The 17,934-nt window shown below is 45.6% G+C and overlaps 1 pseudogene; it reads left to right on the plus strand.

The window, feature by feature from the left end:
* Nucleotides 1–4,040: 4,040 nt before the first annotated feature.
* On the plus strand, nucleotides 4,041–9,672 carry LOC118523876 (profilin-1 pseudogene; annotated as a pseudogene).
* Nucleotides 9,673–17,934: the final 8,262 nt, after the last annotated feature.

The following is a 17,934-nucleotide window of genomic DNA, read 5'->3' on the forward strand; positions in this document are numbered from 1 at the left end:
GTCCTGGGATCAAGCCCCGCATCGAGCCCTGCATCGAGCCCCACATCGAGCCCTACATCGAGCCCCGCATCGGGCTCCCTGCCCTGCGGGAAGCCTGCTTCTCCCTCTCCCACTCTCCCTGCTTGTGTTCCCTCTCTCACTGTGTCTCTCTCTGTCAAATAAATGAATAAAATCTTTAAAAAAGAAAAGAATAGGGGAGAAAAATTAGGAAGTGGAGTATAACAGTGAGGGTTGAATTTCATAAGGACTTTTCCATTAAACTAAGGAAAAAAGCATAGTCACTTTTATTGTTGTTGCCCCAATTCTTACTAAATGGAGAATGAAGGAACCCTCTACTGACCCAGGAAGAAGCAGCTACCTCCTATCATGGTGACTATGTCCAGAAGTTCTAGGTGGTGACCAGCAGCAACATGACAAGTGTTCACACGGAAATGAGAGCACCAAAGAGGAATACACATGTGAGAGCAGGGTACAGAGTACAACTAAGGGGTCTAAGACCAGTTCCTCTGTCTGGTAAATGTCAAGGTCCTCCTACCTCCCGAATACCTTCAGTTATAAGGATAATAACCTTATTCCCCAGTTTGTTTTTTGCTTTTAAATTTGATTTATGGAGTTTAAAAGCACCAGGTTGGAGGTGCCTGGATGGCTCAGTAGGTTAAGCCTCTGCCTTCGGCTCAGGTCATGATCTCAGGGTCCTGGGATCAAGCCCCGCGTCGGTCTCCCTGCTCAGCAGGGAATCTGCTTCTCCCTCTCCCTCTGCTGCTCCCCCCTGCTTGTGCACTCTCTCTCTCTTTCTCTCTCTCTGTCAAATAAATAAATAAAATCTTTAAAAAAATAAAATAAAATACTTAGGAATAAATTTAACCAAAGAGAGGAAAGATCTATACACTCAAAACTAGAAACCCTGATGAAAGAAACTGAAGAAGATACACAAGAATGTAAAGCTAGCCTGTGTTCTTGGATTGGAAGAGTTGTATTGTTAAAATGTCCATACTATGCAGAGCCATCCATAGATTGAATGCAATCCCTATCAAAATTCCAATGGCATTTTTTACGGAAATAGAAAAACAATCCTAAAATTCATATGAAATTACAAAAGACCCCAAATAGCAAAAAAAAAAAAAAAAAAAAATCTGGAGAAAGAACAAAGCTGGAGGCATCACTCTTTCTGCTTTCAAGCTATATTACAAAGCTATAATAATCAAACCAGTGTGGTATTGGCATAAAAACATACATAGATCAATGGAATAGAATAGAGAGCTCAGAAATAAATCCATGTATATTTGGTCAATTAATTTTTTATGAAGGAGCCAAGAATATACAATGGGGAAAGGATAGTCCCTTCAGTAAATGGTGTTGGAACAATTGTGTATCTATCCACCTGCAAAAGAATAAAACTGGACCCCTATCTTACACTATACCCAAACATCAACTCAAAATGGATTAAAGACTTGAATTTAAGAAAAACTCTTAGAAGAAAACATAGGAGATAAGCTCCTTGACATTAGTCTTGGCAATGGTTTTTTGGACTTGACACCAAGAGCAAAAGCAACAAAAGTAAAAATATAGAAGTGGGACTACATCAAACTAAAAAGCACAGCAAAAAAACAAAACAGAAAAACCCATCAACACAGCAAAAAGACAACCTATGGAATGAGAGAAAATACAAACCATATGTCCAATAAGGGGTTAATATCCAAAATATATAAGGAACTCATCAACTCAAAGCAATAACAAACAAAACAAATAACCCAATTAAAAAAAAAAAAAAACAGGCAAAGGACCTGAATAGACATTTTTCCAAAGAAGACATACAAATGGCCAACAGGTACATGAAAAGATGCTCACTAGGTGGTGCTCAGTTGGTTAAGCGACTGCCTTTGGCTCAGGTCATGATCACAGGGTCCTGGGATGGAGTCCCGCATCAGGCTCCCCCTGCTCTTCGGGGAGCCTGCTTCTCCCTCTCCCTCTGCCACTCCCCCTGCTTGTGCGAGCTCTCTCTCTCTCTCTCTCTCTAAGAAATAAAATCTTTATAAAGAAAAGATGCTCACTAATCATCAGGGAAATGCAAATCAAAACTACAATGAGCTATCACCTCACACCTGTTAGAACAGCTATTATCAAAAGACAAATATTAAATGCTAGCAAGGAAGTGGAGAAAAGGGAACCCTTGTACATTTGGTGGGAATGTAAACTGGTACAGCCACTCTGGAAAACAGAATGAAGTTTTGTCAAGAAATTAAACATAGAACTACCATATGATCCAGCAATCCTACTTCTGGTTATATATCCAAAGTAACAAAATAATTATCCCAAAGAGAAAGCTGTACCCCACTGTTCATTGTAGCACTATTCACAATAGCCATGGTATGGAAACAACCTAAGTATCTGCTGACAGAAAATATGATTTTATGTATATATAAGTTCAGCCATAAAAAGAAGGTAACCCTGTCATTTGCAACAACATGAATGAACATGGAGGGCATTATGCTAAGTGAAATAAGCCAGACAGAGGAGGACAAATACTGCATTGTATCATTTATATGGAGATTCAGAGGGGAAAAAAAACAAAAAAACAACAACAAAAAAAGTCAAACTCATTAGAAACATAGTAGGATAGTGGTTGCCAGAGGCTGGGGAGGAGGGATAAGGGCAGGTTGGTTAAAGGGTACAAACTTTCAGTTATAAGATGAAAAACATAGGAGGATCTAAATGATAGCCTGGTGACTATAGTCATTGAAATTGGCTAAGAGAGAACTTAAGTGTTCTCACGCACACAAAAGTGATGGGAGGTGGGAATTCTTTCACAATGTATATCAAAATATCACATTGCACAATTTAAATATATTACAAATTTATTTGTATATTTATTTGTACAAAATAATGAAAGAAAACTGCTCTAGTTCTCACAGACCCCAGTGTCTTCTACCTCTGTCCCACAAGGTGTCACTGTTGAAACACGGAAAATCGGCTATGTCACCAACGCTCACAAAATGGAGCTATTATTGAAACAAGTACTCTTGACAGTCTGCAGTTCCAACGTTACAAATACCAAGGGCTCTTTCTCCTAGGACACACAAGGGGGAAATTTATAAAGACTGAGCTGGAAGCCTGTCCTCCCCGCCAGCAATGTTAGGTCCAAGCTCCCCTCTCCTTTACGGTGAATTTCTCCCCAGTACGCCCTTGTGTCTTGCTGCCGACTCTCAGGTCGGGGCCACTTGAGGGCATCAAAGGTGCTGTAGTAACACTAACCCTCCTGAAGAAAGTGGCCAGGGTCTCAATAACTTCCTTCTCAGAACTTCCTTCTTCCCAGGAGACCTCCCAGAAGTCTCCTTAGTCTTTGGAAAATTGCTGACTTTCTCCCAAAGAACCTAACAAAGTGCCCCGTTACACCCTTCCCCTGCTTACCTTACTCCTACCTAATTAAAAGGAATCCCTCTTCCAGAACAAAGGATTAGCGGGGGAGCTCGACTAACAGAGACACAACTGTTAGTTAGCTAGTCATCTCTATAGCTAGTGTAGAAAGGATTGAACTCAGGACCCAGAGATCAGGAGTTGCATGCTCTTCCTATTGAGCCAAACAGGTGGCCCACAACTGTCAATTTTCTTATTTTTTTTTAAGATTTTATTTATTTATTTGAGAGAGTGAAAGAAGAGAGAGCACAAGCCAGAGGAGAGGCAGAGGAAGGAGTCCGACCTGGGGCTTGATCCCAGGACCCTGGGATCATGACTTGAGCTGAAGGCAGAGGCCTAACCGACCGAACCACCCCGGCGCCCCAACAGCTGTCAGTTTTAAATGGTAGTCTGGGAGCCTAGGTGGCTCAGTTGGCTGAGCGTCTGCCTTCGGCTTGGGTCATGATCCCAGGACTCTGGGATCGAGTTAGCATCAGGCTCCTTGCTCGGCGGGGAGCCTGCTTCTCCCTCTGCCTGTAGCAACCCCTGCTTGTGCTCGCTCTCTCTCTCTCTCTCTCTGACATATAAGTAAATAAAATCTTTAAAAAAAAAATTTTTTTTTAATGGTAGTGTCTGTACTAACAAAAATGCAAAATTCTACCTTGCTGAGCAGCTTAGGACATACAGAAACGGGATTCCGGTGGCGGTGGGAGGGCTGCTGCACAGCTAGCAGGGCCGGTCCGGAGGTCCACCCGGCCCGGAGTTCTCCGCCTCTCGCGGCCGCTCGCCCGCGGGCCGGAGGCCCCCAGCCCAGCCCGTCGCCACCCCCGGGGGGGAACGCCCTCATCCACCACCTCCTGGCGGGCGGGACCTGTCAGGACGAGGCCACGGTGCCCTCTAAGGACTCGCCCTCAGTCTTGACCGCCTTCCCGGGAAAACCTTCGTCAACATAACGCCGGCTGAGGTTGGTGTCCAGGTTGGCAAAGACCCGTCAAGTTTTTCGTGAATGGGCTGACACTTGGGAGCCGGAAATGTTCTGTTAAGCGGGACTCGCTGCTGCAGGACCGGGCATTTACCCTGGATCTTCGTACCAAGAGCACCAGCGGAGCCCCCACTTTCAACATTACTGTCACCATGACTGCCAAGACGCTAGTCCTTTTGATGGGCAAAGAAGGTGTCCACGGTGGGGAGATCAGTAAGAAATGTTATGAAATGGCCTCCCACCTGCAGCATTCCCAGTTACTGACCTGGGCTGCCCCTTTCCCCCCACCACATCCCACTGCTTTTGCACCCTTCCCATACACACACCATTTTTATTTTGGGGGCTATTACCCCACACCCGTTGTTGCTGCCAAAACCATATGGACTGGGGGCTGGGGCTGGATGGACAGACACTTCCCCCTACCCATACCCCTCCTGTGTGTGGTTGCAAAAGTTTTTATTTTGGGTTTTTTTTTTTTTTTTAAGATTTGTTTATTTATTTGAGAGAGAGAGAGAGCAAGCGAGCATGAGTGGCGGGCAGAGGCAGAGGGAGAGGGAGAGGCAGACTCCCCACTAAGCAGGAAGAGGCAGACTCCCCACTGATCCTCGATCCCAGAACCCTGAAATCATGACCTGAGCTGAAGGCAGACACTTACCCGACTGAGCCACCCAGTCGCCCGTTTTGTTTTGAAAAGATTCTGCCAACAACAACAACAACAACAAAAATTGAATTTTACCACACACACTGTTTTAAGTTGATTTTCTTTACTTGAGGTATTATCCAGTGGATAAGAATGTCTAGAATCCCAATGTCTTAGTCTACTCCAACTTCTATGACAAAAATACCACAAACTGGGTGGCTTAAACAACAAACATTTATTCCTCACAGTTCTGAGGGCTGGAAAGTCCAACATGGAAGTGTGGGCTGATTTGGTACTTGGTGAGGTAAGGGCCCTCTTCCTAGTTTGCAGATGGCCTTCCCGTATCCTCACATGGTAGAAAGCAGAGAAGCAGTTCTCTCCTGTCTCTTCTTTAAGGGCACTAAACCCATCATGCTCTAATTACTTCCCAAAGGCCCCACCTCCAAATACCATCACACTGGGAATTTGGTTCCAACAAATGAACTTGTGGGGGAACTCAAACATGCAGTATAAAACCTGACTAACAAATTTTGAATTCTAACTTCAACATGTGTTATCTGCGTGACTTTGGGCCATTTATTCAACATCTCCAAGTATCACTCTTCACATCTAAAGGTAAGTAAAACTACCTACCCCAAAGGGTTACTGTGGAAATTAAATAAAATATGTTAAATACTTGACAGGTTCCTTGGCACACAGTAAGTACTCAATGCTAGCTACTGCTATAATTATTTTGTTGTCATTATTGAAAGCCCTTCTTTGTATCCCCTCAAAGTCTGGAAGTAGAAATAGCTCATCACTAAAAAAGGAAACAACATGCGACATCTGGGTGGCTCAGTCAGTTAAGCGCTGGACTCTTGATTTTGGCTCAGTTCATGATCTCAGGGTCATGATCTCAGGGTGGTGCGATTCAGTCCCACATCAAGCTCTGCTTCTGGGTATGGAGCCTGCTTATGATTCTCCCTCTCCCTCTCTCTCTCCCTGTCTTAAAAAAAAAAAAAAGGCAATATATTACAAACCATAATTTTCACACAGAAGTAACAGAGCAAACGGGGCGCCTGGGTGGCTCAGTCGTTGGGCGTCTGCCTTAGGCTCAGGTCATGATCCCAAAGTCCTGGGATCGAGCCCCACATCGGGCTCCCTGCTCCGCGGGAGGCCTGCTTCTCCTCTCCCACTCCCTCTGCTTGTGTTCCCTCTCTCACTGTGTCTCTGTCAAATAAATAAAATCTTAAAAAAAAAAAAAAAAGAAGTAACAGAGCAATGGAAATTCGATATAAAGCAAGAGAAAAATGCTAATACTAAAAAATCACAAGAAAGATGTTTCTCAAACCATAGACTCAGTTCAGATTGGTTGATATGTGGATTGCCTTAGAACAGCTGTATTCTCAGGACAATCCTGGTCACCTATCTAAGGTGACACAGCCGGAAGTAAAGTAGATACCACACATCCTAATGGCTGTGATTCCTTGGTCAGCTATGGAATTAGATTACTGGCACCAAAGGAGGAAATATGACATTGGGTTTCCATACTTCTGTGGTTCCCCAATGTCAAAAAAGAGAGTGGAGCCTACAGGCATCTCATGACAGAAGGAAAACATGTTCCTATGGATATGTTGGCAGAAGGGAACCAAAATACCTTTATTACTGCTACCCCTGTGGCTACACCTCTTGTATAACTACCTCTGACCATGGCCTTGATGTTTCCTCAACCAGTTATACATAATATGGGAAACTGGTCCAGAAGAGTACACCATCCACCAACCTCGCACTAACCTATTGTAGTCAAGCAAAAACCAAGGAACTCAACATGATAGAACACATAAAACTAAAACAGGGCGTACCTGGGTGGCTCAGTCGTTAGGCGTCTGCCTTCAGCTCAGGTCATGATCCCAGAGTCCTGGGATCGAGCCCCTCATTGGGCTCCCTGCTCGGCGGGAAGCCTACTTCTCCCTCTCCCACTCCCCCTGCTTGTGTTCCCTCTCTCGCTGTGTCTCTCTCTGTCAAATAAATAAAATCTTTAAAATAAATAAATAAATAAAACTAAAACAGGCAATGAGTGTGACATTAGGAGGAAAAAAATGCCGCTTGGGGTTAAAGAAGATAAAGGAATTATGCAAATAATCAAAGAAATATTTCACATTGGACTTTTGAAAGTTAATCTAATAAATGTAAATTATACATTAGAAACCTGAAAACAAGTAAAAGAACTTTCAAAGATGAGACTGATAAAGTCAAAATAACTTTGCAGGAATTGAAAAGAGAAAAAAAACACATGCGTTCCCTAAAATAATGATAACCTTGGATTCTGATGTTTTGGCAAAGGAATGCATGCTTGATAGTGCTGTGTAAGCTTGTATCCTGGGAGCTCTACTTGGAAATGTAATTGTCAAGGAAGTGGCACAGGGTGGTTTAAGGCACTTAACTTTTGGTCAGTTGGTGATTGGATATGGTCCCATGTTGAAGAGTCCTTTTTCATGCTTACGTTGATAATATTAGGAATATGGTTGCTCATACTGGTGATTAATGTATGATGTAAAAGAATGTGCGTCAAAGGAGAAGTATGAACAAAATATAATTGTGTATGATTAAGATTGCAAGTGATGTAGAATCAGAGAGTGGACTGATATTTTTGTGAGCTTGGATTTGTTAGGGCATTAGGCCCTAGCATTCATTAGTGTGTGAGTGACTTGAAACCACAGGATGGATTGTTGTGGTCTGATATGAATTTAAATCCACTCATTTATGGCAAAGACAAAAAAGTTGGGTTTTTTTTAGGATTTTATTTATTTATTTGAGAGAGAGTGGGAGAGTGAGAGAGAGAGAGAGCACAAGCTGGGGGAGCTGCAGAGGGAGAGGGAGAAGGAGGCGCCCCGCTGAGCAGGGAGCCTGATGCAGGGCTGGATTCCAGGGCATTGGGATCATGACCCGAGTTGAAGGCAGACGCTCAACCAACTGAGCCACCCAGAGGCCCCAAAAAAGTTGTTTTTAATAGTAAAGTTTTGGTGTAAGAAAGAAGTGAGTCACGTCAGGATGTCGTCTCTCACCCATAAGAACTCAGTAGGAGCTCTGCGGCAGAGGGACCCCATGGGGGTTCATCAGTGGAAACATAGGAAGATGCCACTAGACAGACAAGGGGACATTTAGAACATGAATCCTAGGAGCTGTAAGGACTATCTGAGAGTGCTCTGACTGGCGAGGCTCCACTTGGCTCATCTAAAGTATCTTTCCAAAGACCTTGGAGCAATTAGCTCCTGCCCCAGCAAAGGAGACACTTTTCCAGGCAGTGGTAAAAACCATGCAAAGGCCCCTCAGCAAAGTACATCTCGCCCATCAACACCAGCATCCTCCTTCCCTGGAAATGTGCTCTAGCATTCCTGAACTTTTACCCCTGCTCTGGCAGCTGGAGGTGATATCTTGGTTGGCTCAGGTGTCTCTCCAATTACCAACTCTTATAAAAATACACTTCAAATTAATTTGAACTTTATTCCTTCTCTGTCCCATTGCCTGGACAATAGTGTGATTAATGGGATTGATCTAATATGGAACTGTGTTATTTCTGTAATGGTCAATTTAAAAACCTGATCCTGTATGCTGTGGGCTGGAGAAATCTGCACAGGGAACCAGCATTAAAGATGATGTTGGCAAAGACATAATCAGTCTGAGCATTGTTTGCCCCCCAAAACCAAGCAGATGTCAGGGGGAACATGTGCATTTGTACACTCTAGGGCTGGGTTTAGGCAGACGCCAGGTACCCCCAAGAGTCTGTTACTGTGACCCAACCTTGCCCAATGTGGCCCCCTGTCCCAGGCTACCCTGACCTGTGAGGCTCACACATGAGCAGGACACAGCCTGTCAACTGCCCATGGAGCTGGGGCCCATCCTTAATCACCTGCATTGCTTCAAGCGTGGAAGGGGCCCACCCCTGAAATTCCTTTTGAGGCAGCCACTGAAATGGGTGGCGGCCAGTCCCCATGTGTACTTACTGTGTGCCGCAGTCCCGGGCTTCTGCAGCAATCAAAGCTCCCAGGTGTCTCTCATAGAGGAAACCAGTCAGCAAGCACAAATCAGCCCTTGCAAGCTTCCAGATTCCTCCATCTCTGCCTTCAGGGAGAATATGCACATTCGTGTAGATGAGTGCTTAGAAATAGGCAGATGCCATGCACCCCACCTACCCAATCCTGTGAACCAGACTCTCAGACTTGGCCTTGTACCAGGTCCCTGGACACTCCCCTGCCCAGCTGACGTACGTGCAATATGCACCCCGTCAGCCCAGCAGGGCACCCGAATGGCCTCAGGGTGGAGGGAGCCCCCACCAGGAAACCGTTTCTGAGCCACACTGAAAATGGAAACCAACAGGATGGACTGCCTGATGGGGTCCCAGACTTCTCCAGCAATCAAGCCTCCCAGGTTTCTCTTTTTGGAGTGGAGCCCAACCATCCCAAAGGGCACCCGCCCAGCTGGACAGTCCAAATTCCTACACCGCTGCCTTCAGGGAGAATATGCTCCTTAGTGTGGGTTGTGGCTTGGAATCAGGAGGATGCCACATCCTCACAGTAACCACCATTCAGACACAGCCTCTCCTACAGCTGTCCTGCTTCAGATCCATGGACCCACTGACATGAGCAGCTCATCCGTGGACAGTGCGCACATCGCCTAGCCAGCGGGGTGCAGCCGGGCAGGAGAGCCCTCCGGGCCAGTGGAGTATCGGCGCAACCCCAAACCACCCGAATAACCTTCAAGAAGGTTGGAGACCTCCCACAAAAAAAAACCTTTCTGAGGATGACATTTTAAACAGCGACTGCCAATCCTCATACCAAGTGGACAAGCTGCCTGGGAGAATCTCCAGCTTCTCCAGCCATCAAGGCAAACAGGTGTCTCTTACTGGATGACATCCCAGCCATGGGCCAGTCTCCCAACTCCCAACCTGGCAAAAATGTCCATTTGCCTCAAGCCCTGCGTTCAGGGGGAAATGTGTGCGCTTGTTTAGGCTAGGCATGGGAGCAGGCAGGGGCAGGGACCCCCACAAGCCTCGCCGATGACCTCCCTACAGCTACTCGGCTTGCACATGGCCACTGCAGCGGGGGCCGTCCAGGCATGAGAGGCAGGAACCTTCCAGCACACCCTGCCTAAGCTGCAGGGCATACAAAGCAACAAGTAAAGCTCTTTGCGAGGTGACACCATTAAACTGAAGCCACTCAGCCCCTATTTCGACCAACTGCCTGATGGGGTCCTGCGCTTACCACCTCAAGGCTCCCAGGTGTCTGTTATTGGACAATGCCCATGCAGCCCAACAGGCCCCTTCTGGGTAACACAGTCCATAGTCCGCCAGCTTCACCTTCTAGAAGAAACATGGATGCGTGTTTGTGTAGGTTAAGGCTTTGAAGTAGGCAGACACCCGGTAGCCCCAACAGTTGTCCAGGGGATCCATGCTCTCCAGACACTGTGGCCAGGGCCCCAAGAATTCTGAACTGCACAGCTCGGCAGTCACACTATGCACTGAGCATGCCTTCCTCTGGACAGCCGGAGGATATTTCTGAGGCACAGGCTAAGGTGGCAAAAATCAGTGTCCATCTGGGCTAGCTGCCTGATAAGACCCCAGACCCCTCCAGCCATAATAGCTCCCAGATGTCTCCCACTGGAGGATACCCCAGCCAGTGGCCTCAGCCGCAGGCTGGCAAAGTTCTTCATTGCTGAGAGCTCTCCATTTAGGGGCCTCTTCAGTTGCCTGTCTCCTCTGAGCTGCGCAGCTCCCGCATGGACAGTAGGCACCCCTTCCTCCCTCGCAGGGTCCACCTCCTGGCTGAAGAGAGCTCAGCCCTTCTTGCTGAAGGGGCGGTTTTCAAGTGGCCATAGTCAGTCCCTAGCCCATTTGGACTAGCTGCCTGATGAGCTCGCAGACGCAGCCTTCCAGGCTCCCAGGTGTCTCCTGTTAGAGGAGGCCCGGCAGCCTGCCAACCGCCTGGTAAGGCGGTCCAGCTAGGACCGATCCACCCATTTGTGCAGGTCAGGGCTTGGAATTAGACAGCTGTCAGAAAACATTCCCCTTCCCCACTGGCCGCCCAAAACCACCTGTCCCGCTCCATGTGGGTCTCTTCCCGGACTCCCACTTACCCGGCCCTGCGAGACTGGCACATGCGCAGTATGCACCACGTCAGCCTTTCGGTGCAGCCAGGCCGGGGGAGCCTGAGCAGCTCATTGGTTCCCAAACCACGTGCTTGGGCTGAGCCCACACCCAAACATCTTTCTGAGGTGGCAGCTTGAAAATGCTCCCACTCAGGACCCATTTCCACTGACCAGGCAGGTCCCGGGGTCCCGGGCTTCCCAGCGTGTCCCTTGGTGGAGGAGCCCCGGCAGCCGGACAAGCCCCAGGTGCGCAAGGCCGTCCAGACTCCTCCAGCTTCCCCTTCAGAAGGACTATGCATACGAGTTTGTGTAGGTTAGGGCTTGGAAGGAGGCAGATGTGTGTACCCCCAAAAGCCTGCTGCTGGGAACGTCCTCTCCAGGCCCTGGTTGCGTTCCAGTCCCACCCCAACCCTGACCTGGTCGCCCGCGCTTGGGTAATACGCCCTGCCTCAGCCTCTTAGCTCCGATGGGGCCCTTTAGGCCTGAGGGGTGTGGCCAGTCCCACACCCCCTGCCTAGGTCCCCAGGCAGAGGGAGCCCACCCCTGAAGCTTTTTCTGACTTGGCCTCTCTCAGCAGGTGTCAGTTGCTGTCCTTTGGGCCCAGCTGCCTGATGGAGTTCTCACTCCCCCAGCCATCAAGTGTTTGTGGTTCCTCTTAAGAGAGCCCCGTCCCTACTAGGGAGTCACTAGTCATCTTGTCAAGGCAGTCCAGACTCCTCCAACTTTACTTGTGGAAGGAAGACGTATGTGCATTTGTGTTGCTTAGGGCTTGGAAGGAGGCATATGTTTTGTCTGTTCAACAGCCTGCTCTCGTGACCTGGTCTCTTTAGACACTTGTTCTGTTTGGGTCCCTTGTAACCCTGATTTGCTTGGCTTGCACATGCACAACATATACCCCATCAGCTCATCTGGGGCAACCTGGTCCCTCAAGTTTGGTGGTACTAGGTGCCCTTCAGGCTTTTGGAGCTCAGGCTGTATTGCAACCCCCTGAATGGCCTTTCTAGGAGGCTATTCCTTGTGAAGCATGTGCCCCCACAAAGGAGGGTGGGTGAGCCAGGGATCCCCATCAGGCAGCTAGTCCACCTGGGGACTGTAGGTCCCCAGTTTTAAGCTGCTGCCTGATATACTCAGGGTGCAATCCCTTTGCCCAGGGCTATGCAGGTGTCTTGGGATCAAAGGATCTCTTCAGGCCTGTGGGGTCTTGGCCACCCGTCCTTAGAGTGTCAAAAGTCATAGTGCTCATTCAGGAGCATGGCAAGTCAGGGTAGCCAGGGACCTGCCATCAGGCAAATGTCCAGATAGGCTGATCACAAGATGAGCTGTTGGGGTACAAGGCATCTGCTTCTTTCCAAGGTCTAACATACACAAATGTACATACTTATTCCCCCTAATGATAAAGCTGGAGAATTTGGACTGTCTTGCCAAGACGGGTTCTGACTGGTTTCAGGGATAGTCTCCCAATGAGAAACACCTAGGAGCCTTAATTACTGGAAAGCATGGGACTTCATCAGTCAGCCAATCTAAATGAGCACTGTCACCAGTTGAAGGATGCTGCCTTAGAAAGATTTCTTGTGGGATGGATTTTCTTTGCCTTGGAGACATGCAAGTGATTCTCGACTGACACCAGGTACACAGGTCTGGGGGTCCCGGCCCCCTTGCCAGACTGATGGAGGGCATAGTATGTGTGTGCAAGCTGCACGGGTCAAGGTAGCTGAGGTCCTGGAACAGGACCATGTATCTTGAGGCCGGTTCATGGAGGGGGTTACTGGGGGTACCCGCATCTGCCTAATACCAAGCCATAACCTACACAAATGCACATATTCCTTCTGAAGGGAAAGCTAGAGAAATCCCAACTACATTGTCAGGGCTGGGAGGGGATGGGGCCTTGCATTGAATGGTCCCATCTACCTAGTTCCCAGCCCTAACATACACACATGGACATAGGTATTGGCTTTTCCTCCATCCCTGTTTTTACTAAAGTCGTCTAGGATCACATGCCCAGATAAATGACCTACACGTAAGTTTTAATGGTAAGGTCTGATTTCAGCGGGATCAGGCTAAGATACTCAGGGTCTATAAAAATTTTTTTTTTCAAAAAAAAGTATTTTTTTTCAGATTATAGAATCAGCTTTTCAAAGATACACAGTAAAGGAAAGGAATAAGATTTATTCCAGATTCCTGAAGATTCCTGTGAGAATTCCTTCTCCCATATGTACCCTTTCCCTCAAGGCTGCCCACCCCAAATCCCATTCCCCCATCATTTCTTGCACCGTGGTCTTAGTTGAGACCACTCCAGTGCAGTAAGTCAGAGCCACTTCTCTCTGCAAAAAGCCTGAAGAGAACACAAATGGCACATTACAAAGGCATATTACTAAAGTATAGCTGAGGCCAAGAGTTTCTATGATGGAAGAGTCTTTTCAGTCTGAATAATCTCAGATACAAGCCTGGCCAATAAAATTTCTGTTCGGAAAGCACCTTCAACCGTGAGTTCTACATGACTCAAAGCAGACACCTGGAGTATTTGATAAACCCATTACTCTTTAGCACTTGATCTTTTTTGTCCATAATCCTGGTTATAATTATAACCATGGACTATGTTAAGCAATTTATCACTTTCACCACAGTATTCTACTAAAAATTATATTTTTTGGTCAAAAAAAATATATATATGGTTTCTTGACCAAACAATTTGTAATCATTGGAATTTTGAGCAAGTGTCATTAACGGATTGTTTTTTCAACAGGATAAATTCACGACTCTCATGCAAATATAAAATAAGAACAGGTCAAGGATGTAATTTAACTCATCAACAAGTTAGAGGACTAAGATATTATAATTGGTTCAAAGAATAATTCAAAGATCCACATATATATAAGCAGTCAGTAATGCTGAAATGAATTTACAAATTGGTGCAAAATTGGAAGAACTCCAGGAGAAAGGGAATTCAATTGCATTTCCACACATCAAAATTTACCTGCATGTCTGTGGATAAGAGCCATTTGCATTGCTCTCAGCCATCTACAATTCATAGACTTACAAAAGAGCTCAAGGACAAGGATCACCCAGAAGGGTATGTTTAGATAATATCCACCTGTTTTTCCATTGAACGCACCTGGTAATCATTTTGCTCCGTTTCAACGTCTTTCACATTTCTCCCTGCATTGTCTTGTTTCATCCCCTCATTTCACAGATAAAGAAAAGGAGGCCTAGATGAAAATAGCAGCCTTTATATTTGCAACAAAGAAGTCCGTCAAGTCTGAATTTCAGGGCACTTGCTTATCCAGGACAGTGCTGGACCTGGACTTCTGACCTTCACTTTTCCATCTTCCTTCAGTCACTATGTTCCTTTATTTCCACCGGTCCTTGAATTGACCTGTTGCTTTTCATTTCCTAATATCATCCTTCTGCCAACCTTGTTCTTTACCCTGGGTCAAGGTGACAGTCTAGTTTGTCTAGTGACTTCTCATAGTTAACCTCAGCCACGGTCATTTTATTTGCCAAACTTTGAACAAAGTCAGAGCCTTACGTTGTTTCTGCATTGTGTGTACAAATTACTATCCACCGATAAACCTGAGGTTTGTGATCAGAAAACAAGAACTGCTTTGAATCCCACAAACCAAAAGTAGGTTAGCCCAAAGTATCTTTTCGTACCTTGCTGGTTTCTCAGTTTCCGTTTTTCTCTTGAAAGAGTTAACAGAGAATGCAAACCAGCAAGGAATTCCCACACTGGTTAGTGGGGCTGCTATTTCTGGCTGAAACTAACCTGTCAATCTCTTCCTCCACTTTCCCTACTTTCAAATCCTCTGCATCCTCTAATACTCTGCCAGAGGCAAAGTCCTTCACAGAGGGGCCCGTGTACAGTTCCAAAAGGGGTCTTGATATATCCCATGGGCTGAAAATGCATTGAATCAAGAATGGTAGGGACATGAAATAAAGCAAAAAGCCATGACAGGAAATCAGATAGCAAGCTTTGTCCATTGCAAGTGCCATGGGACAAGATGGAAGGACACTTGGGTCAGATTTCCCAGCATTTGGTGCCACTGAGCAAGGTTCAGCTGCTTGCAGGGCTTATGAAATATGGCTACAATCATCCAAGGAAGTGAAAAAGTAACAAGGAAACAGAACAATCAAAGTTACCTACCAAGAGAAGGTATCTTGATTTATTTCCTCTTGCATTGTTTGCTATAAATAGCGTGGCATTGGCCTCCTTGTACTTGCTTAAGGGAAAGGATTTGTGGTCCTATTGTTCTTCCTTCTGTTTTACTGATAAATGAAAGAGCAAAGGTGGAAGGTTACTCCCCGTTGGCAAAGTTCTGACACCAAACCAGCTGGTGTCTAAGGAGGAGACGCAGAGACTCATGAGATTGGCATGGACAGAGATATCTGGTAGTCCAGATAGAAGTAAATCATAAGAAAAGAAAAAAAGAAGAAGAAGGAAGTCATAAGACTCATTTCTACAGAAAGGCCGTGGCTAATCCGTAGTAGACACTCAATAAATACAGAATGAACAGGGGAGGAACAGAGTGAGAGAACACAACCAGTTTCACTATATGGTTACGTGTTATAAGGTTCTTTAAATTCATATTGGGGGGTACCTGGGTGGCTCAGTCAGTTAGGCGTCTGCCTTTGGCTCGGGTCATGATCCTGGGGTCATGGGATTGAGCCCCGTATCGGGCTCCCTGCTCAGTGGAGAACCTGCTTCTCCCTCTCCCTCTGCTGCTCCCCCTGCTTGTGTTCTCTCTCTCTCTGTCAAATAAATAAATAAATAAATCTTAAAAAAAAAAAAAAAAAAGAGTTGGATGCACCACCACTGAGCCAGGCAGGCATCCTGCATAACCTTACCTTTTAATCTGCAATGGTTCAGCAGTCCTGAACACAAAAAGAACTTAAAACCATTCACAATTGAGATGGACAGGTACAGACCTGCCTAATGAATTGGGAGTTCCCGGAGGAGGCTGGACTATACTGAGAGACAGCAGGTTCTGGAAAGAAAAATGCCCACAGGAGAGAAACCCTATTTAATTCACCCAGAAAGTGTCTGCATTTGGTTTTTCCTCCATCAGCACCTTCTCCTGACATATGTCTGCACAGCCGTCATGCAGTGGGAGAAAGTTAAATATATCAAGATGTTGATTGTAACACTGAAATAGCAAAAAATTGGAAAATATCTCAATGAATATTATGGAGGATTGGCTATGTAAATCAAGATACATCCATAACGTAGAATCCTAGGTAATCATTAAGGAAAAGGTAGAGAAAACAAAAACAAAAGACAAAAATACATGAAAAATAATGCTTTTCAAAATACTGGACATCAGGTGATAAAGGACAGTGATCCCTATGGGACTCTTTAATATGGCTTGTATGGCCAGGCACAATCTAGCTTCTCCCTGCCTCACAGACCTCATCTTGTGCTTTGTTCTCTCTGCTCAAGCCACACTGAACATGTGTTCATCCCTCACACCAAGAACCCTCTCACCACAGGGCCTTTGCATCTGCTCTTCCCTTTACCTTTTTAACTACTACCCAGCGGGGCGCCTTGGTGGCTCAGTCGTTAAACGTCTGCCTTCGGCTCAGGTCATGATCTCAGGGTCCTGGGATCAAGCGCCACATGGAGCCAGGAAGCCTGCTTCTCCCTCTCCAGCTCCCTGTGCTTGTGTTCCCTCTATCACTCTCTCTCTGTCAAATAAATAAAATCTTTAAAAAAAAAAAAAAAAACTACTAGCCAGCTTTCAGATCTCAGTCTCCTCAGGCTGTCCCTGAGCTTCTGACTAGGAACCCCTAATCTTTAAGCTTTCCACTCCTAAAATATGTGCTCTCAGAGAGCATTTTTCTCATCCTTCTACCTCTCATTTGTCATAATATATGTATACACACACAACTGTTTTATTAATGTCTGTAGCCTCATTGGTGTGTAAGTAGACAGGGTCTGTGTTCATTTTCATTCTCTATTGCATCAACACCTAGCACAATACATTCCATAACTATTTGTTAAATATGTATATCAGTGAATGCAATTCTTATTTGGGGTGATTTTCAAAATACTTAACAACTAATATGGCACGGACACTTCTCATTCAGTACTGGAGATAGCCATAAATAACCAGCATAACTATACATGTCAACACCAACTATATATTAATCCTGCCTGTATTACAATACCAAGGTTTCTTTTTTTTAAGTTTATTTATTTTTTTTAGTAACCTCTACACCCAGTGTGGGGCTTGAACTCACAACACCAAGATCGAGAGTTGCATGCTCTATCGACTGAGCCAGGCACGCGCCCCCACAATACTAAGGGTTCTAACATAAACATTGCTTTCATTCTGACCTATTACAGGATTTACATGGGACTGTAAATAATTAAATAATAAATTTAAGTAACATGCAAAAATCAAATCAGATCTAGATCTATTTGCTTAATTTGATTTAGATACTGACTCAGGATTAATATCAGCTGCATATAATAGAAAATCCAAATTAACAATGAATAAGTCTTGGGGTGCCTGGCAGGCTCAGTCAGAAGAGCATGAGACTCTGGATCTCAGTGTCATGAGTTTGAGCCCCACACTGTGTAGAGATTACTAAAAAAATAAATTTAAAAAATGAATAAGTCTTGCATGTGATAAGGTTTCATATATACACAAATCCAGTCTGGAATTAATATGGAGACTCTAAGATATCATCAGGAACACAGGCTCTTCAAGCTTTCTGTTCCTGCCTCACTAGTACTCTTGTCTTCATGGTCTAAGATGGCTGTTGGAGTTCCGGCCATCACATTTACATTCAAGCAGCA

The sequence above is a fragment of the Halichoerus grypus genome, chromosome 1, assembly GCF_964656455.1.
Source record: "Halichoerus grypus chromosome 1, mHalGry1.hap1.1, whole genome shotgun sequence".
Taxonomy (NCBI): domain Eukaryota; kingdom Metazoa; phylum Chordata; class Mammalia; order Carnivora; family Phocidae; genus Halichoerus; species Halichoerus grypus.